Source organism: Aotus nancymaae, unplaced genomic scaffold (assembly GCF_030222135.1).
Source record: "Aotus nancymaae isolate 86718 unplaced genomic scaffold, 86718_ANA_hifiasm-v0.15.2.pri h1tg000067l, whole genome shotgun sequence".
Classification (NCBI taxonomy): Eukaryota; Metazoa; Chordata; class Mammalia; order Primates; family Aotidae; genus Aotus; species Aotus nancymaae.
The window spans coordinates 29724139-29751958 of record NW_026988482.1 but is presented as its reverse complement, the minus strand read 5'-3'; the positions used below and the strand labels follow the sequence as shown (position 1 = coordinate 29751958).

The following is a 27820-nucleotide window of genomic DNA, read 5'->3' as shown; positions in this document are numbered from 1 at the left end:
CTGTGTGTTCTTATTGTTCAACACCCACTTACAAGTGAGAACATGAGGTGTTTGGTTTTCTGTTCCTGTGTAAATTTGCTGCGAATGATGGTTTCCAGCTTCATCCATGTCCTTGCAATGGACATGAACTCATCTTTTTTATGGCTGCATAGTATTCCATGGTGTATATGTGCCACATTTTCTTTATCCAGTCTATCATTGATGGGCATTTGGCTTGGTTCCAAGTCTTTGCTGCTGTGAACAGGGCTGCAATAAACATACATGTGCATGCGTCTTTATAATAGAATGATTTATAATCCTTTGGGTATATATCCAGTAACAGGATTGCTGGGTCAAATGGTATTTCTATTTCTAGATCCTTGAGGAATCGCCACACTGTCTTCCACAATGGTTGAACTAATTTACACTCCCAGCAACAGTGTAAAAACATTCCTATTTCCCCACATTCTCTCCACATCTGTTGTCTCCTGATTTTTTAATGATCGCCATTCTAATTGGTATGAGGTGGTATCTCAATGTGGTTTTGATTTGCATTTCTCTAATGACCAGTGATGATGAGCTTTTTTTTCGTATGTTTGTTGGCTGTATAAATGTCTTCTTTTGAAAAGTGTCTGTTCATATCCTTTGCCCACTTTTTGATGGGGTTGGTTTTTCTTGTAAATTTGTTTAAGTTCTCCATAGATTCTGGATATTAGCCCTTTGTCTGATGGGTAGATTGGTTGCTATCTGTTGGTTGTGAAAAAATTTTTTCCCATTCTATTGGTTGCTGGTTCACTCTATTGATAGTTTCTTTTGCTGTGCAGAAGCTCTTATGTTTAATTAGATCCCCCACTTGTCTATTTTGGCTTTTGTTGTCATTGCTTTTGGTGTTTTAGTCATGAAGTCTTTGCCCATGCCTATGTCCTGGATGGTATTGCCTAGGTTTTCTTCTAGGGTTTTTATGGTGTTAGGCCGCATGCTTAAATCTTTAATCCATCTAGAGTTAATTTTTGTATAAGGTATAAGGAAGGGATCCAGTTTCATCTTTCTGAATATGGCTAGCCAGTTTTTCCAACACCATTTATTAAATAGGGAATCCTTTCCCCATTGCTTGTTTTTGTCAAGTTTGTCAAAGATCAGATAGTTGTAGCACATAGTCATTTTGAAATTTAAAATGCTCTCTGTCTGGCTGGGCAGGGTGGCTCACGCCTGTAATCCCAGTACTTTGGGTTACTGAGCCAGGTGGATCACTTGAGGTCAGGAGTTTGAGATCAGCCTAACCAACATGGTGAAACACCATCTCTACTAAAAATACAAAAATTATGTGGATATGGCGGGTTCCTGTAATCCCAGCTACTCGGGAGGCTGAGGCAGGAGAATCACTTGAACCTGGGAGGTGGAGGTTGCAGTGAACTGAGATCATGCCACTGCACTCCAGCCTGGGCAACAGAGCAAGGCTCTGTCTCAAACATACATACATACATACTGCTCTCTATTTTCACCTTCAGTATTTACTGTAGAGATTGAATTAAGCTTAAGAGGAGGAATACAATGTAATGATTAGGAATTAATAAGCCAAATCATGGTCTTTAGATCCAGATGGAATTGGGTTATAATCCTGGCTTCATCAATCACTAGATGTGATCTCAGGAAAGTTGTTAAGAGCCTTCAGGATCCTCACAAAGTGGACCATTCAAATATACCTTCCAGAATGTGGCAAGAATCTATGGGGACTATGGTTGCCATGGGTAAAATGGGGCTGGAGTTGTCATTTCTTCTTATTGTTTAGTCTCTGTCATGTCTTTCTTCCATATCTAGTTACCCTAAAGGTGGAAATTGGCAAACTTTTTCTGTGGAGATCTAGAGAGTAAAGATTTTAGGCCTCATGGGCTGTATAGTCTCTGCTTAAACCACTCAACTCTGCCATTATAGTGCAAAGATATACACAAAAAACATATAAACAAATGAGTGTGTCTGTGTTTCAGAGACAAAAAAACAAAAAACACCTTAATTTCAAAAGCAGGCTGCAGGCTGAATTTGGCTTGCAGATTGTAGTTTGCCAACCCCTGTCATGGATTTCATTTGTAGGTAACTATTTGATGTTTTTGGAAGCTCTGAGCTCCTGGCTTCCATGAGGCTTGACCTCTGGTCTGAAGGATAAGCAGGAATCTGTGCCACTGTGATCATGTAAGTTTTAGTTTTGCCAGATGAATCTGTGCTATTTGTGGGAAACTCTGCAGGTCATCCAGGAAGAATGACCTCAGTCAGCCAAGATAATCTCTCTCCTTGGGAAATGTCTTGGTGGTGACAAAATCAGTTTGTACAAAGAGGAAAAAAGATAGTTGCCCAATCCATGGAAATGACAAAGATAAGTTCCTGCAGAAAATGCCACATTAGAAGAGATTCTAACAAGTAGCAATCTGTGAAGAGGAAGGAATCAAATGTAGCCTGACGGGTTTCCTGGCTGGCTGTAAATTCTATTTATTAACTAGGATTGCATTTGACTGCTTGTAGCTAAAATCTGACCATAGTGGCTGAATCAAATAGATTTGATATTGGTAACTGAATAGAAAGTGGCTAATGCAACCGATGTATTAAATTTTACCTTTTATGTAATATTAATGTTAGTTTAAACATTAATATTAAAATCAATAATAAATTAGGTATTGGAATGCTTTAAGTTTGTTTAGAATAATTTGCATATGGGGATCTACCTTTTTGCCTGTAAATTTTATGAAATCTAAATATAGATCAAATATAGCTGATGAAAACTTAGCATCTGAATTGAGAGATGCTTTAAGAGTAAGACACACTCTGGATTTCAAAGATAGAGTACAAGAAATAATGTATAATATGTGATTAATAAATTTTATATTATATGTTGAAATGGTAGCATTTTAGGTATGTTGGATTTAATAGAACATATTTTTACACTTAATTTCACCTGCTGCTTTTTACATTTTCAAATGTGACTACTACAAAATTTTAAATTACTTATGTAACTCACATTATATTTCTACTGAACTGTACTGCTGTAGAGAGCACATCTTACTTTTCAAATGAGAAAAGCTGGCTTTTCTCTGTCTTGCAGAGAAGTTGATTACTGGATGGGGACAGATCCCATTCACACTTTTGTCTCAAATGGCACAAACTTGGACAAGTCACCATGTTTCCATGGATCAAGTTCTAAAAAATTGTGTAAAACTGTGAAACTACTACAAGAAAACATTGGAGAAAAACTCTCGAGGCCATTGGTGTGGGCCGAAAAATTCTTGAGCAGTACCCTACAAACACAAGCAACCAAAGCAAAAATGAACAAATGGGATCACAGGAAGTTAAGAAGCTTCTGCACAACAAAGAAATCAATCAACAAAGTGAAAAGACAACCCGCAAAATGGTAGAAAATATTTGCAAACTACCCATCTGACAAGGAATTAATAACCAGAATATATGAAAATATGTTAATAACCAGAATATATAAGAAGTGCAACAACTCTATAGTAAAAAATCTAATAATCCAATTTAAAAAGGAAAAAAATATTTGAATAGACATTTCTCAAAAGAAGACATAAATAGCCAACAGGCACATGAAAAGATGCTCAACATCACTGATCATCAGAGAAATGCAAATCAAAACTACAAAGAGATATCATCTTACTCCAGTTAAAATGGCTTATATCCAAAAGACAGGTGATAACAAATGCTGATGAGGATGTGGAAAAAAGAGAACCCTCATACACTGTTGGTGGGAATGTAAATTAATACAACTACTATAGAGAACAGGTTGGAGGTTCCTCAAAAAGCAAAAGCAGAGCTACCATATGATTCAGCAATCCTACTCCTGGGTATATACCCAAAAGAAAGGAAATCAGTGCATCGAAGAGTTATCTGCACTTCCACATTTATTGTAGCACTGTTAGCAATAGCCAAGATTTGGAAGCAGCCTAAGTGTCCATCAACAGATGAATGGATAAAGAAAATGTGGTACTTATACACAATGGTGTACTATTCAGCCACAAAAAAGAATGAGATCTTGTCATCTGCAACAACGTGAATGGAACTGGAGGTCATTATGCTAAGTGAAATAAGCCAGGCACAGAAAGACAAATATTCTTGTTCTCATTTATTTGTGGCTCTAAACATCACAATTGAACTTATGGAGACAGAGAGTAGAAGGATGGTTACCAGAGGCTGGGAAGGGTAGTGGGAGGATGGTGGGGAGGTGGAGATGGTTAATAAGTACAAAAAAACCCAGAAAGAATGAATAAGATCTAGTATTTGATAGCACAACAACGTGACTACAGTCAATAATAATTTAATTGTACATTTTTAAATAACTAGAAGAATATAATTGGATGGTAACACAAAAGATAAATGCTTGAGAGGATTGATACCCTATTTTACATGATATGATTATTGTGCTTTGCATGCCTGTATCAAAACACCTCATGTACCCTATAAATATACACACCAACTATGTACCCACAAAGATTAAAATATAAAAAATATTTTAAAAAACCCAAAACTGGGTAAACTTCTTTTACATTCCAGGTTTCTATGAGCCCTTTAAAATATTCAAGGTCTCAAATATATTAATTATCATAGTTTAATATCAAGAGGAAAATTGGAGTTTTACAGCTAATATAGGAAACTATCTGGTAATGAGTTATGCTACTGTAATGGTATTACAGACTTGATTCAAAAGCATAACAAATTAATAATTATCACTACTGGATAATGTGTAAGTATATGTGTGTGTGGTTATGTGTGTATGTATGCACTAGCACACACACATATATACATACACACATACATGTACATGTATACATACACACAAGTTACTATTCTTATTTCAATATTTTGGACCCGAAAACTGATTAAATAACCCATCCAAAGTCACTTTGCTAGTAAAGGGTAGAGCTGGGACTTAGCTTGTAGTCTGTGTAATCCTGATGTCTGCACGAATATCCACTTCCCTATAATATCAGTGTCCATGGAGCCTCCATGGACAGAGTGCCCTCTCCTTTTAGTCATCAGCTGTATACCCAGGAGCCACAACGGAGTCTGTGCTGAATTGGGAAGGACTTCAGAGTGTGAGTGCCCTGAAATCTATACCAGGTTCAGGGAACTTGGAGGTGGGAGGTTATGAATTATCCTCCCAGACCAAAGGGAGTGCTGCCCATTTGTTAATTTGATTTTGTGTAGGTTACTGAGCCATGATTCATCCTTAATTGCATTGTTTCAAATGACTAAATAGTCTAAGTATTAACTGACTACTGAGTGGTTGCCCAGCTTTGTTTAACTGGGACGTCTTCAGCTTAGGAGTCATTAAAATCAAAACACTGTTGGGCTTCCAGTGGGTATTGGGTCATCTGCCCACTGAAAGATGGTCCTGGTGCCTGGTGGAACTCCAGAAAATGGGGAATGTGCTCCTTCTGTCCCTGTTGCCTGTGTGGGAACCAGACCTCCCACTTCATGTGGGGTTGAACGTTCCCATAGATGGAATGCCAGAGGACAGACTAATCTGATTCAATAGATAGACCTCCTTCCTGACTGTGGACCTTAGCAACATACTCCACCAAAAAGGTTTTGACATTTTTTTTTTTTTTTTGACAGAGTTTTGTTCTTGTTGCTCAGGCTGCAGTGCAGTGGTGTGATCTCGGCTCACTACAGCCTCTGCCTCCAAGTTCAAGCAATTCTCTTCCCTCACTCTCCCAAGTAGCTTGGATTACAGGCACCTGACACCATGCCCAGCTAATTTTTGTATTTTCTCTTTTAGTAGAGACAGGGTTTCATCATGTTGGCCAGGCTGGTCTTGAAATCCTGATGTCAAGTGATCCTCCCTCCCCAGCCTCCCAAACTGCTGGGATTACAGGTCTGAGCCACCACACCCAGCCTGAAATCTGATAATGCATAGGAAGATTTCCAGATTAAAATTATTATTCTCGGAACATATCCTACTGGGCCTCAGGTTCCTTTTCTATCAAATGAGAGTAATATCAGCTCTACCCTTTACTCCACCGAGTGAGCAGAGAAAAATGACATGATCTCTTATAATAAGCTTTGGAAACATTTTTCAAACAGTTTATCAAAATGTAAAGTATTGCTGGTTGAATATAAATCTTTTTCAGCACATTTGTGGGTGTCATGAGTCTTTGACTATGAAATGTATTTATGTTTAATTCCATACCACATTCTCAGCCCTATATTTTAAACTAGTAATTCTGAAGTATCCCAGCAACTTGTGAAAGACTGTCAGGAGCTGAGAAAGGATGTGAACTTGGGCTTCATTCATGGTTACGTGCGTGGTTCCAACATACAGGTTGGAAGTGAAACAGGCTGTCTTGGCAACAACTGTATCAGGGTGATGGGCAAGTTGGGTTTGAACCATAGTTTGAGGGTACAACATACTCCACATCCTGGATTGATGCTTCTCACAGTTTAGCATTCATAAAACCACCTGGAGAGCTTGTTAAAATACAGATTCCTGCTGGAGACTCTGATTCAGGGGGTCTGGGATGAAATCAGAGAGGGCATTTCTAACCCAGTCATAGTTGATGCTGATGCTGCTGGTCCACAGTCCATAGTTCAGGTAGAGATGTTCTAGGTGAATCCTATGTAGGATTGCAGCTACTAGGAGCAGTCTAACCAGTCCCAGACCCTTCATCTACCAGGACAGCTGGCTAATGCCCCCAAGGAACTCTCCCATCTCAGGAACTGCCAAGCCAAACTCTCCGCCTTTCCATTCTTTCTGAGTGAGTGCAATGGCTCAGGGAGTAATCTCCCCGTCTCCAGAATGCTCTTATGACCACACATAAATTTACTTTAAAATAAGCAAGGCGTGAACATGTAAGAATCCACTTAACATGAAGACTGACAGATTTCAGAATAATATCCTTGTACTACAAATACCCCCACGCCAGGATGGATTGCAGAGGGCTTAGAAAAGAAAGTCTGGATGGATATCCACATCTGTGAGTGAAACAGGGAGACAGGCTCCGTCACTCTATTCTCCTCACAGCCTTTCCCTGCTCTTTGGGAAAGGGGCAGTGAACAACGGATCTGTGAAAAGAGCCCTTTTGACTTCACATACTAAGCTCCTGAATCAGGCTGGTGTGATTCAGACACAGCAACACTCTTTAAGGCAGAACATCTGGACAGGGCAAGAAAGGGATCCCACATGGACTGGTGGCCTGTACCAGATGTCTCAAAGGAATAAAGACGTTCCGTTCTACAACATCAGAATCATCTGAGCGTGCTACAAAATGTGTTTAATTTTGGTTAGGTTAAAATGTCCATGATTTAAGTCAGCAGCAGGAATATCTGACACTGAGGGACTATGACAATAAAAATTCCTAAGGAGGACACTGACTTGGAGAAGACATTTGCAGTAAATTACAACCATGTGAGGAACATCAGGCTCATAGTTGGTGGAGCATTTGGCTGTGGGTTGTATTAATTTAGCTAAATACTAATATGCATATCTAAGTTCATTCACTCTCTGGATTAGCACAGTATTGTAAAAGCCTAATATAGCATTAGCCTAATTTAATATGCAAGTATTAACATGAAACGAGATCCCTTTCATGACAAGGTATTATTCCTGTAGCAATTTAATATTTTAGTGGTCTGAGACAATGCAGTGCCAATTTGCTTCCCTCCTCAAATACAGCCTAATAAACATGGGCTTCTTTGTTCTAGCTGTGGTTTAAGGACAGCCACAGTACAGACAGGGCGTGGAGTTTTATTCCCCCGCTCCCCACATCAAACCTCTGTCCTCCTCACCATCAGAGGCCCACTGGCATTGTGGATGGTCTGTGTGCATACCTTTCTCTCTTGCCCAAGGGGAGCCAGATGGGAGGTTTAAGAAGCTCCCCAACTTCCAGATTCTAGGATTGAAAACAGAGCAAAAATGTGCCTGCTGTATCCCAAGACGGGAGATGACTTCACCCTTCCAGACTCCCTGGAATCCCCATGGAACTGGGGTTGCATCTTATTGAAATGGAAAAGTACAGCCATGACTAAAAAGGAAAATGTCAGTCAGGGTCATGTTGGTGGCAAGGCGCTAGGAAAAAGATAAAGGTAGGCATGTTTTTCCCAGAACAGAAGCCTGCTGACCTATTCCCCCAGAGCAAGATCTGTTGCCCTCCCATCCCTACTGAAACACAGCGTGGGTCTGGTACTGAGAGAGAGACCCTGCTGGCCTGGAACACAAGAGATAGCTACCACTGCTATCCCTGCTTCCCATCAGCTTCCCTTCCCACAGAGGCATGGCCCCTGACCTTGACCTTGGTCAAGCCCTCATTACCTCTTGCAGTAGACTTTTAATTGAATTTCCTTGTCTCCAGTGTTTCTCCTGCTAATTCAGCTTCCACCCTGCTGCACAATCATCATTTAATACAACAGTTCTGAATAGGACACTCCTCTGCTTCAAAGATTTCCATGGCTCCCCATTACCTAGAGAACAAAATTCAAATCTTTGTGGTTCTTAAAGTCCTGGTTATGTTTGTAGCTCCCTCTTCCACCTCCCCACTCCCTCCAAAACTCAGTATTTTCATCTGCTGCTTCAACAAATCCAGGACTCCAAAGGTACTGTGACTTTCTCCATCTCAGGGCCTTTAGTTGTCTGTCCCTTGTGCCTTTTGGACCACTGTTCAACCTTTAAAGCCAAGTTCTGATTCCCTCCTTTCCAGAATATTTCCCCCATGCCACCTTAGTCCATTTTTGTTACTTTAACAGAGTAAGTAAGACTGTGTAATTTCTAAAGAAAAGATGCCTATGTAGTTCATGGTTCTGGAGGCTGGGAAGTCCAGGATCTGGCAGCCCATCTGGTGAGAGCCTCAGGCTGCTTCAACTCATGACAGAAAGCAAAAAAAAAGGAGAAGCTCTGTCTCTCATAAGAATGAACCTATTCCCAGGAAAACCAACCCAGCCTCTCAAGAAATCCGTCTTAAAAACCTAATCACCTCTTACAGGTACCACCTCCCAACAGCACTACATTGGCAATTAAATTTCAACATGAGTTTTGGCAGGGACAAACCACATCCAAACCTACTTGGAATTAGTCACTTTGTGACCTTATATTTGGTTACATGCGTTATTGGCCTCCCCAATAGACTCTGCAGTCTTAAAGAAAGAGCTCAGTCTGAGTCACTAATTTTCTATAATCTGTAATCTTTTATATTCTTCTATCTTTGAAAAAGTTATTTCTAAACAAAAATTTTGCCTATGTAGACTCATAGGACGCATGAGATGGGGGATGTTATCAACCGTTGGTAGCATCTGTGCCTGCATCCCGCTCTGTAGCTAAGGCAGACAGTGATCATCAGTCATGGTGCTCTTTCCAGCGATCTCAGATGCAGCTTTCTGATCCTTCCAACCCAGTGCTCCTAGCAGCAACCATTAATCTGTCAGAGTTGATATTTATTTGCCATCCTATATCTAGTTTCTTATTTTCTAATTTCCTTCCCCGTCTCCTTTATAGCTGATGTTGCACAAAAGTCTTACCGGAAGGCCTCAAGGAAGATCCATACTATAAAAGTTGAAATTTTTCTCTATTCTTTTAGAAGCCTCCAGCAACGAGGTAGGCCAGAATTTGTGCAGAAATCTGAGATGTTCTTCTATTGGGATGATTCACCTGGTTCTCCTTTAATTCAAAAAAAACTTCAGTGCAAAATCTAGTCCAGCCAGTTAGCTGCACTGGTTGGTTAAGGTTAAAATAATATGATCAAGGTTCATGTGTAACTTTATAATAATTGATCTGGAACCCATAAATGCAACCTCACCTCTTCAACACTAAAGAATAGGCAACAGAGTTTTCTCCTTTGAAATGAAACTACCATATTTCTAATAAAGAAAGGAGCGACATTTAGGAGAATTTTACAAAAACATTTCTTATCTTTTCCAACCAGTCTCTCTCCATCTGAGGAAAAGCCCAGTGATATTAAGGAACCCACTGATACTTCCACAGGTGTGTTCTCCCACCCAAGGCAGGGCCACCAGCAGGACTGGACACACTCACTGACATGTGGCCTCTGAAATTCTTCCTGAAGCCAAAATCTTTTTAGGCAACATGACATGATCAGGCCAAAAACATTACCCTCCAAGTTGGGGTTTCAATTACTTCCTATGGTACCAGAATAGAACATTCTAGAGAATTCTTTCACTTTACTTCAGTAAACTTAGCAACAATGAATTCAAACTAAAAGAAATCATATTTTGACTGTACTTGGTGGATAAACTTTGACATTTATACTTACTGACACCCATTCAGAACAAGATGTGGTTGTCTATGCTGGCGTTATAGTAGTGATTTACCTTGGAGAAAGCCTGGTCCACGGAGAACTTCCATCCACTATGCAAACACATGCTGCATATGACACTCACATTCATGATTTCCAGAAAAGGACAAAGAAGTACGGCTTATGCTGTGCAAGCGAACAAAACAATACTGCTGCTCAAACATTATTTCCCATTGATGTGGGTATTGGACTTGTTCTACAAGTGCCCCAGCTTGGCTCCTCCCCTCGTCCCTTCCCTCGATAACTCCTGTCCATCTGTAAGAGTTCCTGCACTTACTGTATATCCAAGTATCCCCCTTTGTTACCTTCTGCCTCCCAAACTCGATGCGTGAGCCCTCTCCATCTCTGTACTGCCCTCTTATTTCCAAACTCCCCTGCGATACCATGCTCTCCTTCAAACTGTATCTGTCCTATTGATTACCAATATATTGCTGGAACATTACAATTGTTGAAGAAATGCTTACTGAGTGAATGCGTTGAATGAAGCTATTAATATTTAGAGAAACCTTTCTTTAAAAGAATAAAAATGGCTAAGTTGAAATTCACTGAACTATATCACTCAGTTCCATTTTCCTGTAAAAGATGAACAGACAACATCACACAGGAACACAGACACACACACACACACACACACACACACACACAGCGAGAGTGAGAGAGAGAGAGAACATAGAACGACCTCAGTCAGAATTTTGTTTTCATCTTACACAATTTATCTAGTCTTCTGTGTTCTTCAAAGTCAAGGACTGAATATTTCATTTCACCTACAGTACCCTCTCAAGTAGAATTACCATGTGTCTTTTTGGTACAGAGTTCTCTCTGTCTCTCTTGTTTTTTTTTTTTTTTTCCTCTCTCTCTCTCTGTGTCTCTGGATCTCATTTTTTTAAAAACACAACAAATAAAATGTGAGCGTTCAATACTTTGGCTGGGTTAGTTGCCTATGTGGTGCCAGGGAAATGGCTTGGTGGTTTTTCAGTTTGGTTTGTCCTTTGTTCTCTGAATTTAGCATCATGCTAAGCCAGAGTATAGCCTAAAGGTGTATTTAAAATGTCGTCCTGTTTCTGAGCTTACTCAGACAGGCAATAGAAAATGGCATTCTTGATAATTAATGCCCTTACAGAAATTCAGCACAGGCTAGCAACTGTAAACAATAAGTTATTAGTCAGGGGAGGTGCTTGCAACATGAGTACGGAAATTCCCAGGGATCTTCATAGGGCATGAAAGGGAAGATTCAAGATGCTCTGGATAATTTTGTTACTGTGTTTGCTTGATCGTTTTATACTTAAGCAGACTGTTCATTACCATCATCTCAACCTCTTCTGCTAGCTTAGATTCCTCGTAATTCATTTATAAAACAAAATTAGAGTGTTGACTGCAACCTATAAAATAAGCCCACATCTTTGTTTGTTTATAGATTCTATATAAACTATTTTAGCATTACTGAAGGTATATAAAGAAGGAATAAAAGAAGATTATTATTCTGTTAAAATGCCAACTAAAAACAAACAACCATTTTTTAAGTATGGATTTATATCATGGCAAGAGACTGTGTTTAAAATCCCCAAACTCATGAAGCTGTTTGAGAATTATGCCAGTGCACTGCAGGACCAAAAAACGACAAAGCTGGTTGAACATAAGACATGAGTAGTTGAAATATGGTTTAATTTTTTTCCAATTCTTTTCCGCCCTTTGGAAACTGATAAAAGATTTTACAATTTTTAACAAATTGACCTCATTTTTAGTTTATTTTCTAAAAGTGGGGTTGTCTTTACATATGTTTGAAAGTATGTCTGTCAAACCTTTGGAGGACTTCTCAGAATGAAGAAATCTACAATGAATATCTTACCAAATTGTTTGGGGATTTTCCACTTTTATGTGTTTGGGCATTTTTCCCTCTTAAACATCAAAACCTAATAATCGTGGCACAAGGTTAGATATTTTCCATACTTTGTTTCTGAAATTTGTTCCTTTCAAAGAACGAACATATGGGGGAAAGAAATCTACATGCCCAGTCTATTATGATGGTTGCCTCTGGGGTTAGGGAGTAGGACCATGAAGTGGGGGCAATGAGGGGGCTCTTACTTCACCATTTTATTTACAATGAAAATGTATTAATGTGCCACTTGTACAATTTTCATAGCTACTTAAAACAATCATATTTAGAGGAAAAAAAATCGATTTGGATCATTGTAAATGTTTTATGATATCCCAAATGCGAAGATTACACATAGGATTGCAAAGAGGATGAGGTGAGGAAGATTTCCTGTTTGCTTGGCTGGTAGTATCCACTCTTTAAAGCATTTCTGTACAGAAAGAGGAATAAAAGAATTGACACTTTGATTAGTTATATCAAGATCACATTGAATTCATTTTCTCTAATGCCAGTTTTCTTTAACTTAAGATCCTTAAATCATGACATCATCAGTTCATGCACCATTTCTTGGAGCATTAAAACAAAAACTTAAAGTTTACATGTAACAACCGAATTCAAAAGAGCACCTTATTTAAATTTCTGAATCTCTTAGGGGCTAGGAATGAAATGTAATGCTAATTTAATTTAGTAATTTGTTCTCTTTCCACCAAAACACACAATCATTGCTTGTGAAAGCCTCAATCCCATCCCCATCCGCAACTTGCTTTTTCCATCAGGCTGGGATGGAATTATAGGCTGATTTGAAGAGCAAAGTCCAGTGGCATCCCAGACCCTAATCTCTAAACACCCAGTGCCCAGGGATATTTCATGACCACAGCAGGTCCATTATCTTACTTTCCAGATGCAGGAATGAGGGTTGAATGGGGTGGAGCTTTTTAGTCTTCAAGGATTTAAAACTATGTACACACAATGCAAGCGGCTGGCAGGAGTCCTTTGTAAGAGTGTGTGTGTGTGTGTGTGTGTGTGTGTGTGTGTGTGTGTGTGTTGGAGAAAGAGTTGGATCAAATTAGTGGTTTCCTGTTCAGAGCAGGACATAAGTTTCCTTCCATGAAAGGAAACATAATTAATTCCACTTCCATCAGCACATCAAGAGGATGACAGGTAACTCACCTCCTACCAGCAGCCCTGGCTGCAAGGGAGATGCAGCCCAAGGGAAGTGACCCTTCACTGGGCCTGGGCTGGTCTCTGGCTGGCCAGGGAAAGGACACACCTTCACACCCCCATTCCTCTTCAGGTACCCCTGGAGCCTGTCAGTGTTTGAGTTCTGTCCTTTTTCCACTCTTGGGAGGACAACAATGTCTCTCCAGGTCCTGCAGTCTGGGTTTGATTAAATAATTATAAACTCCCAGCAGCAGATCTATCATTTATGTCCCGAAACATGCCAGCATGTGTCTTTTGTGGCCATGCCAGCCAATCATAAAGCTACTCTCCTTATTGTCACCAAGAACACAGTGGTTCAGTGTTTGTGCTTGTTCCTGGGTTTTGGCGATAGAAAATTGCCCAGCAGTTTGCTGCTGGTGCCAGCATCACTACAGAACTTCATAATAAATCCTTTCTATATTTATTCAGTCCACTGGTCTGACACTGAAATTGCCTTTTATAAGCATATGATCAGAGGTTTCCATTTTGCACTTCTAACTCTGGGCTATCATATAGTCTAACAGAAAAGACCTCAAAAGCCTGTGTCCATACATACGGCATGGCACGGGGACTGCTGGCTGGCCAGGGGTAGGTAGGAGATTGGAAGTGCCCGAGAGCTCACCTTTTACCCCCACATAAAGGAAGCACAGAGGTGAACTCTTTAATCCATTTGCTTAAACTGTTTAAAATTTTCCACTTCCTCCACAACTAAAGCCCAAAATAAAGTTACTAAAATAAAGCCGTAATATTTCATAGTTACATGCAATCTCCTACAAAAGTGCAGGCAGAGAAGGGGAAGATAGGGACCCCATCTAACTGAGTTCAAGGAACTTTTAAAGAAATGTTTTTCATTCTTGCCTTAATTGAGTCACAAGTGATCTCTAAATGGCCCCAATGTTAAGTATATCAACCAAAACTAGGAAAGTGACGAAAATACCTGGATGGGAAGTCTTTTTCTATTTTTTGTATACCTGAAAAATCTCACTAACAATAATTCACGTGGCCAGAATCACCTTCCGCTAATGACAAGAAGAGGTCTCTAGAAATTATGATGCATAAAAATTTAGTAATGAAACAGAACTGTGTTTTGGAAAGAGAAAGATGTGTTCTCTTTTCTTTTGCATAGTTCTGTATAGATTCAGAAAAATATGAGCATACATGGCTTATGTGTGTTTTCATTTTTGAAAATGATTAAAACCACTCATTTATTGGAAGTAGTACAATATCCAAAATGAGATAGCAAAGCTTAGTGAAAATAAACTGGAGGAGGAGTACTGGAATAACTGAATCCACCGGTCGCTCATTTTCCATCACTGTCTTTCATTTGCATTTACATTTACCAAATGCCATGGCACTGTGTCAGTCTGCAGATGACATGTGAATCGCGAAAGAAGAGTCACTTTGTACAAAGGTAGAATCGGTTGAAGGTTGCATGTTTTGTTTTTACTGCATCCTTTGAAAGAATCATTAAAATGTTTCCACCTAATGCAGAAAACAATAATTATCATTATAGGAAAGGCTTCAGATATTACATTTCATTTTTAAGAAAATGGGTTTTAGAATAAATATTAAGTATATTTAAAATGTATACAGTTTGATATTATTTTTCAAAATTAAAATATCCTATATTTTCAAAAACTGTAAGTTGAGTTTTTGTTGCTTTAAGATTTGAGAATTAACTTCTTTCAGTATTATAATTCCTGGAGACATCACATTTACCCCAGCAGTATTCAAATTATAATTATGTGTTTTTGAAAATGAAGTCAATTATTCTTGTAAATAAACTATATTCAAATAAATTATTTTCAAATGTATCAACTTAAAACTATACTATTATATTCTAATGAGACTAAAGTTGGAGAAAAGTTATTAATAAAGACATTTCAGTATGAAATGTGTAGTAATATACAGTGACTACACATTTATTTGGGTGACTATTACTGGAGAAAATATTTAGAAAAAAGAAAAAGTTTAAAATAGACCAAGTAGTCAAAAGATAGACAGAGAAATACAGTTTTGCCCTCCTTTACCTTTATATAGAAACTACTTATGCTTGTAAACATAAGACAAATAATTCTTAGACTAAATGTTTCAAATGTATAACTATTAGACGTTTGTGAGAAAAGCTGGTTTCTTTAAAAAAAAGTGCTTTTGACAAATAGTGCTTAAACAGAAATGCAACCGTGTACAGGACTGTTTTTAGTTAAAATTTTTCAATGTGCCAACAGAAGAGAGATGTCGTTGATAACTGGCCACTAGGGGGCCTTCCTATTGGTCCATTCTTATAAGGACAGTAATTAATAATAAACTGCAAAGATATACTCCAATATTTTCTATCATACACATACATAGAAATAACTGATTAGGAAGTGACAAGGATCTGGTTATCCTATCATCTGGTTATTCAGATAGTATAAAACTATTGATTAATTTTTTTCTTCTTCACTAAACAAACTTTTTTTTTAAATCAACTGCTGTTATTTTGGGGTTTGTTTTTACTTCAATAATGGTGGTTTTATCAGCTTCTCATAATCTTCTTTTGTTTTATTGATTCTCCTCAGAGGTAAAATAAGGAATTTAATTTAATCTAACCAGTACATTGATTCAGTCTGTCTGCTCAGATTAACCTAAACAGATATGCAAGCTTGTCAGAGCCTGTGTTCGTCATCTCTTTTGACAGCTCACCAAACCGCGGTTGTGTTGAGAACCAGTGACACCATGGTGTGGTGTTCAATCAGCAAACTCTTGTTGAGCATTTACTATATACTGGATGCTGTGCTTGGTGCTGGGCTACAGGTGGAAACCAACTTGGTGTTGTGGTCCTCACAGAGACAGCAAGAAACAAGTTGATAAGGGAAAGGGGGATTGAGGAGGTTCCATTTGAACAGAATCCTGAATGGTACAAGGGAGGAAGCCACGGGAGTGTGATAGTCCAGCAGGTGGGATTTGGGATTTATCATTAAGAGGCCTGGGGTCAGGTCCTGTCTCCTTTATTCACCAGCTGAGTATGAACTTGGGGAGTTCGTGGACACTCTCTGATTTTGCTGTCTCGCCAGGAATGTTACCCGTTCTGGCTCCATTCCCTGCAATTGTGCCTGCACCTCCTCCCTCACCAGATTTTGGGAGGAGCAAATAAAGTGAGCGATTTGAGATTACAAATGATTTTTATTAAGTGAATTTTCGACTAGAGAACTTTGATGAACAAGATGCCTTCTTGTCTCCAAGTTTAAAAATATTTAATAACCAACAGCATGAAAAATGTTCCAATACATTAGTTAAAATTATTTTTGAAAAATATTTTAATATGTATACATATATGCATAAGATAGTTAGCAAAGACATAATCCAAGATAGATATTTCTAGTTAAATTGTGAATATTTTCATTTTTTCCTTTTTGCTTTTTGTACTTTCTGAATTTCTGCAGTGGCCATGAAATGTTTTACAAAAAAAAATTAAACTAATTAAACAAAATCATAAAGAAAAAAGATATTGATAGGGTGGGTGGAAAAATTCCGTTTTCAACCAAGATAAAATTTCCCTTTGTAGATGTTTTGTTAAATATTCATGCGGAGAGGTTTCCATCAAAATCTTTAGATAATTTTCAAATCCCCACAAAAACCATTAACATCAAATTTTTTTAAACTTAAATTGAGTTTTCCTTTTATAGTCTAAATCTCTTTCACCTGTTTATTAAATTCCAAAAAAGGAATATATTTCAAAAATGAAAATTATTTTTCAATGTAAATACACATCTATATTAAGTTCTGTGTTTAAACGTGTGCCTTTAAGATTTGTTTTTAAAATAAGTGACTCCTTCAAATGCCTCTGCTTTGGCATTTGCTGCATGTTAAGGTGACTTCTGCTAACTTATACCACCTTTCAGAGTACATTCGAACAACAAGATGCATTTGAAGAATGCCCAACGTTATCCTTTCCGTGGTACTCGGATTTTATGCATTTCCACCTTGCTTTCATAAACTATAAAACATTGACCTATCTGCTTATTTTGTCTGAATTATCTTGGTGATTAGAAATTTGTTAAACCTTCTTTTTTCATTTTGCTTACTTTTAGGAACACAAGTACTGAATTAATAAATTTTGGTTGTTAAAAATACAAAGGTCAGATAAAGTTCCGAGTCCGTCCTCTCTCAGAGGCCGCCACTGCCGTCAGTGCGTTGGGTAGCGTTCCTGTTGTTGCCGCCTCTCTAATACATCTGCATCCAGAGATACAGACCTAAAGAGACAAATAGTTTGGGGTTGCTTCTCTTTTAAACAACATAATCCAAATCATATGAAGAAGTATTGTTCCACGCTTTCTTTTCTTCAAGATCTCTTAGAGGTCTACCTGCATCAGGATGCACAGATCTGCATCATTTTAAAATAGTCTTTGTTTGGAGGATGTATCCTCAGCCCTCTTCGGGTACCTAAGGTTTGTGTGGAACTTAACTATTAAGTAATCCAAAGGTGTGATTTCAAGTCAGTTCAGAATGTGCTGTCCCTACTTTAAGCCTGGCACTGTGAATCCTGAGAGAATGAGGTTATTACCCCTGCCCTGGAAGAGAAGGTCAGGTATTTCTTGAAAGTGGGAAGGAGGTAATAAATTCAAGGACTATTAACTCTTCTGCCGTATCATACATTTAATGTTTTAGAAATAAGCGGTTCCACTTTAAGAACAAAATTATTTAAACTCTTGGCTCCAAGATCTAGAAGCTGGAAGGAACCTCAGGAAGTCATCTTTGTCTATCTTCGACCTTTAGACATTTAACTCAGGATGGAAAATGGAGTCTCAGGGAAAATGAACACTCAATTGAAACTGTCTGCATGCTCAGAAAGAATCTAATGTTGCCTCAGAATCTGTTATTCTGATGCAGCTATTTCATTCCTCGGCATGTGTTTGGTATCTTGAATTTTCTTTATTATTTAACTAAGGAGGAGTCTCCTCAGTTTTCAAATAAAAGCCTTGGTCAGTTTACTAACCTGTAACAGGGAGGTGGACAGCAAGTTTGTGGAAATATCTGTGAAGAGGTAGAAGCTTTCTCACTGAGAGGCCAGGCAGGGCAGATGTTTGCACGGTTCTGAGACCAGCCTCATCAGTGATGCTGCTAAATACTGCCATGGTTTTAGGGATGGTGAAGAGGAATCCCACTCATTTTTTTGTACTCATCTTCCCTTCGTACAGGTGCTCACATTTCTCTGAACTCTGTGCTTGGGTTTCTAAGATTACCAGAAAGGGTCAAACTGTGGGGGTGTGTTTGATGTTCTAACTTGGTTTTCTAGGATACATGTAGGACTCCAGGTGAGGCAGAAGATGCAGAGCAGAGCGAAATTCTCCCAGACAGCAAAAATCAGCCCACGAGAAGGAGCCAGTCTTCTGTCTGCAGTCACAGCTCCACCGGCCCTAGGTCCCAGCAGACAGGGTACAAGCCAGGGAGAGCTATCAGAAACACTTGTCTGATCTCCAACCAACACTGAGTTTTCACAGAACAATTGTTGGAATGTAGGGAGAATGTCTTTTCTCTCTGAGACAAGAAAGGCAATTTTAAAAATAAATTGAAATATCAAAGAAATAATATTTGATAATGCAATGTTTGACTCAAAACACCTGAAGTACATAAGTTTCAGAAGGACATTTATGTCTTAAATAAGTTTATTTTAGATACAAGAAAATGTGTTTAAAATAACACAAGATATATCGGAAACTAATTCTCAACATCATACAAAGATCTTCCATGGGTAGTTTAACATGCAGTATCTCATTGATGCCCTTATATTTTTACTTATTTATTCTTAAAACATGCCATTTTTGGTTGTTTTTAGGGAAAACATTGTTTTTGGATTCCTGAATCATAAAATATTAGAGCTTCTTGTTCATGTAGCTGAATTATCCCAGGTAATGTCACAAGCATGTAAAGAGATATCTTAATAGTGCTAGGAATTTTAAATGCTTTGTTAAAACACACATAACTAATAAAAATAAGGCAGAATCCATCTATGACTGAGAAAATTGTCTGTAAATTCCATTTGTTTTGTTTTGTTTTAATTTGAACTTTTTAATAAGCAATATTTTAGGTCAATGCAATTTGATTTGCATTCATAGAAGTATTTTCCTCCTACACCACAGACATAGGAAATACTAATAAAAACCATGCTGTGGAGCTTGCCAAGGCGATCATCTTCTTTATTATGACCCTGACTTCTGCATACAGAAATCATCTAGATATATTCCTAGCCTCTAGACAATGTATACATTGCATGTCTTATCAAAATCAAATACTCTGATCTAGTAACAACAGTATTTTTCATTTTAATTTATAAACAGATGGTATTTATGAGTCATTTTATGCAAATGGAGTGTCACTGAAATTTTACGCAATGAAAAAAACAATTCTCTAAGCCAGAAAACTTTTACCAAAATAATGTCAGATAACTTTGTTGGAAACTGTGGCTACTCTTTCTGACATTGCTATGGTTTGAATGTGTTCCTTAAAATTTATGTGTTGGAAACTTAATTCCTAATGTAACAGTGCTGAGAGGTGAGACCATTAAGAGGTGATTAGGTCATGAGGGCTCTGCCCTTGTGAATAAATTAATGTCATTATCATGGGACTGGATTAACTAGTGTGTGAGTGGGCTCCTGATCAAAGGATGACTTTGGTCCTTTCTCTCTCACCCTCTCCTTGCCCATCTGCCATGGGATGGCACAACAAGAAGGCCCTCATCAGATGAGGCCCCTTGATCTTGGACTTCTCAGCCTCCAGAACCATCAGCCAAGTGAATTTATTTTCTTAATAAATTACCCAGTCTCAGGTATTCTGTTATAGCAGCAGATTAAGACAGACATCAACAAAATAATCAAAGATACACAAAAATGTCAGTTTGATTTTTTTAACATCTCTTACCTTCTGTGTAATACACCATGAATTTGTTATTTATCAAATGTGTTCTTGAAGCAATTTAGAGATTAATTCGAAGCAATTGAGAATTTAATCCATCTCACTTTCAGGGGTGGTAAGATTAGATTAATTTACTCTATAAAATTCAATAAAGGGCTCCTTTCAATTGGGCTCAGCTTATCTTCCTCTAGTTCCTAGCTGTGCAGTCTGGAGTTTCTGAGGCAGGGTGGACATACCTTTGCTCGCATCAGCTACCTACTTCATGAGCTGCGTGTGCCCCTCAGAGCCGTGGCATCCTGCACTTGAGTTTCAGCCCTCTGGAGCTTCATATGTTGCAGAGAGTGCCTGAGGAACCCTGTCCTGCAAAAGTAGACAGAAGACCATATGTGTTAAACCATAGCCCATGCCAAGTTGCCCTTGAGGGAGAGGGGCTAATGCAGGACTTTGAAGGCAGAGTAGAAGAAAGAGTCTGGAAAATGCTTTGGAAAATGGCAAAGCAGTCCAAAAAGATTTTAGTTTTATGTCTGTTTAGGGAAGACCAAATATCAGACAGGATGTAATGTGACATTTAGATTTAATTCTGTTGATGATTTGCAGATTTGGAAATATACTTCCTAGATTGTCCAGTGTCCTTGGGAGCTGGATCTACCCAGGAGTGGTAGTTGCTTAGAAGAAATGAACTATGAAAAAAATTTACTGTACTTTCACAGTCTGGAGCTCAAGAAAAATGTAGTGACAAGGTGTGTTAACTGCCTCTCATCCACAGGAGGAAAGACCAGGCCAACCTGGATTTCCACTTTATATCTACCACTGATGAGCTGTGTGACCTTGGACAAGTGAACTAACCTCTCTGGTTCTGTTTTCTCATCTGCAAAATGGTGCTAATATTAATAATAATAGCTATATTCATGAAGATTTAATTCATACCAGGGATTGTTCTAGAAAGATGTGTTAACTTAGTCATCACAGCAATTTTTGAGTTTAGAATCACTGTTAACTTCTTGTTCCATTGAGGAAACTGAGGTTTGGTGGTTTTTTTGTTTCTTTTTTGAGACGGAGTCTCGCCCTGTCACCCAGGCTGGAGTGCAGTGGCACAATCTCGGCTCAAGAAATTCTCGTGCCTCAGACTCTTGAGTAGCTGAGACTTCTGGCACGTGCTACAATGCCCAGCTATGTTTTGTATTTTAGTAGAGATAGGGCTTCGCCATGTTGGCCAGGCTGGTCTTGAATTCCTGACCTCAAGCGTTCCTCTTGCCTCAGCCTCTCGAAGTGCTGGGACTACAGGGGTGAGCCACCACATCTGACCAAGTTGAAGAAACCAAGGTTTAAATGAGTTAAGTAAGTGGCCTCAGCTTATACAGCTAGAAATGCAGGGTCAAATGTCAGCTCAACATGTCTAGATCCAAGGAATGTGTTCTGGCCTCCAGCACCATGAGAGACAGGCGAACATTAGCTGAGGCCAGGGACCATGAGCTGGCCTGGATCCCTGCAGCCTTCCATCACTTACAGACTGCAAAGGTGCCAAGCAATGGAGCCTCTCTGTGCCTGTCCCACATGTAAACCAGGGATAATTATGGGATCTGCCTCACGGCGCTTCTGTGAGGCTCAAATGAAGTAATACTTGTTAACTCAGAACAGTGTTTGGTAAGAATTATGTAACTATTTAAGAGTGCTATTATGTTAGAACTTATACTCCCTAATGATATGGATTTGAAGCAAAGTTTAATCAATACATATAAATTACTTACCTGTACACAGTAACTACACAATAAATGATTCCTTCTGGGAGATTTTGTGCTAAGTGTGAGGCATGGATTAGGTGCTGGTGAGGTGCAGATCACAGGGCCCAGGGCCACCTGCTGTGGAGCTCACAGTCTAATGGAAGGAAGAAGAACAGTTTTAATTTTATTTTGTCCAAGGTATCGGAAAGTTTTGTCTTTAAGCAGGCAGATTTCTCACCTGCATGTAATAATACTCATGCAATAGGATAAATGGATTAAGGATTATCCTCAAGCTCATCTTTTCCCCTAGCCTTGTAGAGAGAATCCTGTGGGTACAGCCTCCACTTCTATCCCTCAGCCACCATCAGCAGGATGACCAAATCTGACATAGAGGGTGGGAGAGACTGAGTCAATCTCCATAATAAAACACCAAGTGAAAAGGGAGGAGAGAAAGCAAAGTGCAATCTTCAGAACACAGCAAGGGCGTGCATGTGTGTGCATGTGTTGTGTGTATACGTGCATGCATGTGTTTTGTGAGTGTGTGCTGTGTGTGTTGGGGGCTGAGGTGGTCCCAGGGTAGCTGCAGAGTTTAGGGAAGGTATAAGACAAGAAACAAGATTAAATAAGTATTGCAAGGATCTGTATCGTCTTTCCTGTTGTTAAAATACAGGAGTAAAAGAACTCTTTCCCTCTACTATTACTTTTGGCTCACTAATTGTGTTTGTGCAAGTCACGCTCCTTGGAGACCAAATAACCATGTGGTTTTATGGTGTATGGAACAGGGTATTTGCCAGGAGCCTTGCTGGCCCATTTGTTGAAGAGAGACTGTCAAGTTCTGCCTGCCCTTGATCATGACCCTAAAGCAAATAAGATTTCAACGTTGTTCCAGTCTTGGAGAGCCCAGCTACATGTGTGCTTGGGCATCAGTGGGTTCCGTGTCTAGTCTCAGAGCCTTCAATGCAAAGTATGCGGGTATGCATCATTTTCCAATCTTAGACCACAGTGGCCTCTCTGACATTGGCAAGAACTATTGCAATCACAGGGGTTAGATTCCACAAACACTAATGTACAGCAGTTTCCCAGATTTCTCTGATGGTGAAAAAAATTGATTCCTGGGGTCAACCTAGCAATACTGAAGCAGAAATTCTAGAGGAAAAGTCCAGAAATGTTTGACCAATGCCACAGGCAACTTTTATCAGTAAAGTCTGAAACAACAGTGTGGATGTTTCCAGCATTGCCAAAGCTCCCTACTCCATGAAGAAGCCACGTGTCTTTCATGATGGAGGTACTAGCCACCTCTGGTAACTAAAGTTGAAGATGAGAGACGAAGACCCATTCCCCCACACCCAACTTAGCAGCACCAAAGATCATTATCTTTGAGGGTGCAGTTAGTTCAGGTAGAGCAAAGCTATACTGTAGACACAGTTGTAGATGTCTGCTTGCCCTTCCTGACCTCCTCTTCTCACGTTCCTCTCTGAGTCACTCACCTGCTGCCTCTGGGCTCACTGCCCTTTTAAACTCCTGAGGTCAGCATCTTAAATGTGATACCTTAAAGCCCCCAGATGAGCTCACCACTAGATCTTCTGAAAGCAAGTTTCTCAACAGAATATATCAGTATCCTGGCAGCAGCTGGAGGATCAAAGTTAAATCTCCTGTACCATACAAGTGGAGATTCCCTGCCTGGGGCTTGTGATACCCCTTCAACTGACTGTCGAGTATAACTACCATGCCTTCCTTTGATCACCTAGAACAGTGTGACCTTAATTCAGAGGTTGCCATACAGGTTTGTACTGAGAACCTGTGAATCTTCTTAGAGTATTTTTAGTTGAAAAGTATTGTGGAATTTTATTAGTTTTCTATTGCTGTGTAACAGTACTACTACAAACAGCCACTCAAAGCAGCACACATTTATTATCTCACAATTTCTGTAAGTCAGAAGTCCAGAAACTACTTAACTGGGTTCTTTGCTTAGAGTCTCAGAAAACTGCAATCAAGGAGTTGGCCATGGTCTCATCTGAGGCTTGACTGGGGAAGAATCTGTTTTCTAACTAATTAAGACTGTTGAGAGAATTTAGTTTCTTGAAGCTGTAGGACTGAAAACTTCCATTTTTATGGCTGCTGACCAGAGGCCACCCTCAGTTCCTTGGCATGTAGGGTCTTCCAACATGACCACATGGCACATCAAAGCAAGCAAGTGAGGGAGAGACCCCAGCAAGATTGGTGCTACAATCTTATGTTACATAATCATATACATGTAATCACATATATCTTGTCCCCTTTGTTATACTCTATTGATTAAAAGAAAATCACAGGCCTTGCCCACATTCAAGGGCATGAGCATCAGCAGATGACTAGGAGGAGGGTTACCTTATGAGTTTGTGAAAGTCGTGATCACTAATTAGAGTGTCTGTTCAACCCCAAAACAACACTACTTCTCTAAGACATGGGTTAAACGTGGCAGCCATGTGTGTGCTGTGGGACCCCACACCCTGACCAGAGTTGATTGATGGGTAGGCAGAGACCCAGCTCAAAGTGAAGCAATCAGATTCTGCCTTCCAGGGTTTGAGCACTGGAATTTACAAACAGCCAGTTAGTCTGGGCTATTTTCCTTTATGGAAGGAGAGACAACTATTTGTCGGGTTATCTTTTTCCAACATGTACATGTGGGACAGAAAGAACAAAACTGGAGCAGAGAGAAAGATGAAGGTTATCTGGAGAGGGAAAAAATAAAAATTAGAGATGGAGAAAACAATTCACTTGGGTTTCCAGTGGCAATCTAGTTTATGGTTCCAGGTTCTCATGTAACACAGTGATTTTTAGTTCCAGAACTCTTTCAATATCCTGTCAGTAAATCTTCTCTGCTTAAGCTTGTTCAAGTCAGCTCCTGTTCCTTGTCAAGGTAAAGAAGCCTGACTAAGTTGAGATGTCAGAGTGGGCCTTATCTCTTCCTCACATATAACCTCTCCAGCTTTCATCCACCTGCCCACACATCCATCCACTTAATAGCTATTTCTCTGCTCCCTCATATGGGCCTTGCACTGTCCTGGATGCTGGGATACAACAGCAAACAGGACTTCAGCTTCCCACCCTCACCACCTCACAACCTATGGAGATACCAGGCAGGTAAGCAGAGTGCAAGGTGGGAGTTGCTGAGGAGCACAGAAGAGAAGCAGGTATATGAGCCTGGGGACTAGGTCTCCAGAAAGGCTCCCAAGAGGAAGTGGCTAAGCTGAGATACAAGAAGCAAGTCAGGACTAACCAAATGAAAGGGACAGCAGAGACAATTGTGCCAGGCAATGAGAACAGCATGTGTGGAGGGGACGAGGCAAATCTGAACAGGCTGGGAGCAGGAGCGAGACACATCTGCAATCAGAGATCTCAGTGTATGTGAAGAGTTCTTTCATGGAAATGGTGAGAAAGCTGACATTTTTTTACATCTGTCCCCCAAAACCATTACCTCTTTGAAGCTAGGCACTGTAATTTTTTAAAAATTATAAACACTTAGCTTGCCATTAGGGATTTATTAATTTAAAAGTATGTGCCTAAGCATTTTATTTACTTTTTCAGTTGTATAAATTAAAATTCACTCTTTGCAATGTAGCGATCTATGATCTCTGACAATGCATGCAGCTATATAACCATCCCCAGTATCAAAATAGAGAATAGTTTCATGACTCAAAAAAATTCCCTCATGCTGCAGTTTTATGGTCAACCCCTCTCCCCACTCCCTGCTCTTGCTAATATTCTATATGTTCAATATTTCATTTAATCTTCATATCTATTATTCTACTTTATGGAGGAGGAAACCAAGGCTCAGTGGATTGTTGTCTTCCTTCTTTCTCTGGCTTCATTCTGGTAATTGCGTGATTGCTGTATCTGTGAAGATAAGGGGCCTGTTCTCTCAGATCACCAAGTAAGGCACTCACATTTATCAGGTCACACACAAGAAAACATCAAGTCAGTTCAGAAAATTGCACCTTGTTTTCTAAGACTTGAGCTCTGTGCTGAAAGGATATAAGAACAGAAAACTGGCATTATCTCTGGGACAGATCAGCCTTTCCTGGCCTTCTGCTGTGGGGCCGAAGGCATGCATTTCATGAAGCCAATAAAACGCACCTTGTTCTCAAGAAATGTTACGACAGCTGGCTTCCAGATCCTCTGATTGTTATGTCTTTTTTGAGAAGTATCCATTAATTACTTTTAATCATCTCTTGATTTTACCAGGAAGGTCATTATTTCTACAGGGAGCTTACGAACAGATTTGGGAGTGTTTTCATGTTGTTTTTTTCCTGCGGTGTGGTGTAACTTTCTTTGTCATCAATACATACGTCAAAGCAGGCTAACCAGAGTATTTCCTCCGCCACAGCATATGGTTGGGTCATGCAAACAACCATCGTAAATCCTCCTTGACAGTGGCCCAAAATGATATCGTGACCTGGTCCCGGTGGAATCCAGATTTATGAAGATCTGAATGTGAGAACTGAGTGTTAGAAGCATGGGTTTTTGAAAATGTGCCACATGAATACATCTGTCTATTTATATGGCTACTTGCCTCCATATGTGGCCAGTGAATGAAAAATATGTGCAGAGGTATTTGAAAAATTCTTGAGGTGCCTGAGTAAGCTTGCCTGGTCCCTGGAGCAGAGTCAGCACCCAATAAATATTCCCTGAGTGAGTGAATAAATGGATGGATGAAGGAAGTGGAACTTGGGTGAGTTGTAAAGGTATCTCATTTTTCTAGAAAGTAGCTCACTAGTATAAGGGCATACTTGATTACCTTTTCTACTTCTGAATGCACCCAGTTTTGTTCCATAAACCTCTGTATCCTCAGTCCCAGCAGTAACTCTTAGTCTAAGCCAATCAGATCATGGCATTTTTCATGGAGCCTGTGACGGGTCTGGGAAGATGCATGTGACCTCTGTTGGCCCAATCAGATTAAAAGGGATGAGTTTTAAGTTCACGGCATAAGGAGAAGTTTTCCATTTCTTTCTCTGGGAACAGGCAAGGGATGTCACTCTATCTGCTGCCCTAGGGCTTTTCCTTTCCATGCCAAGATCCTGCCTAGGCTGCCCCATTTACCTTATGACCTTGGCAGGAACCAGTTTGGGTTTGAGCCTAGTCCTGTGCAAAACAGAGAGCAGAAAATCATCTTATCCTAAACGGCACAGTTGAAGTCCCAGACATTCCTGGAGAAGACCAGTATGCTGGACCAGATTTCACTCTTGTTGTTTGAGAGAGCAATTTCCTTCTGGTTACCTTATGTTGGAATTTTTGTTGCTTTATCCTGAAAACAAAAAGCTCAGGTGAAAGTCTGAAGTTGAGAAGAGAATAAGGCAGAAAAGGCTCAGTTATTTTGCGTTGTTTCGATCAGTAATAATAGCAACTTCTGCATGTAGAATACACATGAAGATCACTGTTAGGTCATGTCTTTCCTTGCATGTATCCACACCCCTGGGAGGTGAGTACTGTTATGCTGGTTTTACTCACCTCCTTCAGGTAAGATTCACCCACCTGGAGAAGAAGTTTTCCTCCTTTTCTAGTGGCATTGTGAGTCTTTATCTTTCCCCTTATTAGTTTTTGCACTGGTTTCCCTGACAACAAAGAGAAAAAGAGGTTTCCATTATTATGTACTCCACAATCTGTCATGTCTTCATCCATTCATACTATTGTCCCTCTCACTTGTTCATGAAATCCAGAAAATAGCTTAGCAGTTATTCCTTTTGCAGTTTCTATAAGCAGGGTCTAGGCATGGAAGAAAGAGAAGAGGAACGACATGGTCTGCTTTGCTTATGCAAGTTTTACAAGGAAACATGAAACAACCCTTGCCTACAAAGATCTTATCCTCTAATTGG

General features: G+C 39.5%; 1 long non-coding RNA gene across 1 annotated transcript; it reads right to left on the bottom strand.

The window, feature by feature from the left end:
• Window positions 1-8317: 8317 nt before the first annotated feature.
• LOC110568425 (uncharacterized) lies at window positions 8318-18574 on the bottom strand. Its single transcript, XR_002478710.1, has 3 exons — window positions 18332-18574; window positions 10297-10406; window positions 8318-8436 (listed from the first exon to the last, which is right to left on the bottom strand). It is a non-coding gene; the product is annotated as an uncharacterized LOC110568425 (long non-coding RNA).
• Window positions 18575-27820: the final 9246 nt, after the last annotated feature.